This window comes from Orycteropus afer, unplaced genomic scaffold, assembly GCF_000298275.1.
Source record: "Orycteropus afer afer isolate SDZICR_OR568_19922 unplaced genomic scaffold, OryAfe1.0 scaffold00358, whole genome shotgun sequence".
In the NCBI taxonomy this organism is placed as follows: Eukaryota; Metazoa; Chordata; class Mammalia; order Tubulidentata; family Orycteropodidae; genus Orycteropus; species Orycteropus afer.
The window spans coordinates 1,776,349-1,776,983 of NW_006921945.1; positions in this window are offsets into that span (position 1 = coordinate 1,776,349).

Sequence of the window (635 nt, forward strand, 5' to 3'; positions counted from 1 at the left end):
AGTGATACTGCCTCGGAAACCCAAGGAGGGGTCGCTATGAGTCAGGGCCGACTTGACGGCACACAACAACAACAACATCAAAGCCCCTCCAGTGATCTCCCTGACCGCAGGCCCTGTGGTCAGTCAGAGAAGGGCCTGTGAGTGAAGGGGGTCAGCTTACTAAAAGAAGAGCCTTTTGGGTATTAGACCAGCAAGAGTGGTGCACAGGCCTGGCCAAATGTCACCCCTTCTACATGGAACAGCTCTGTAAATTTTTTTTTTAATTTTTTTTGTGATTGGGGTGAAAGTCTACAAAGCAAATTCACTTTCCACATAGCTTCATACACATTTTGTCTCATGACATTGATTGCAGTTTCCCACAGTGCAACAGCTCCCCTCCCACTTCTTCCCCATAGTTAACTCTTTCCTCCCCTGCGCTCCTGCCCCCTAAGCTGTCTCCCTGTGCATAAACACCCCTTCTATTCTTCCATGATCTCTCCAAGGAGTGTATCTACCTAATATAAATGTTTAGATTGTATACCTGTCATTTGTTTGGCTGGAAGCCACAGGAGTGAGTTCAATTCCAGACCTGAAGGGCAGCTAGGGGCCATAGTCTTAAGGCTTCCACCAAGCTCTATCAGACCAGCAAACCTGGT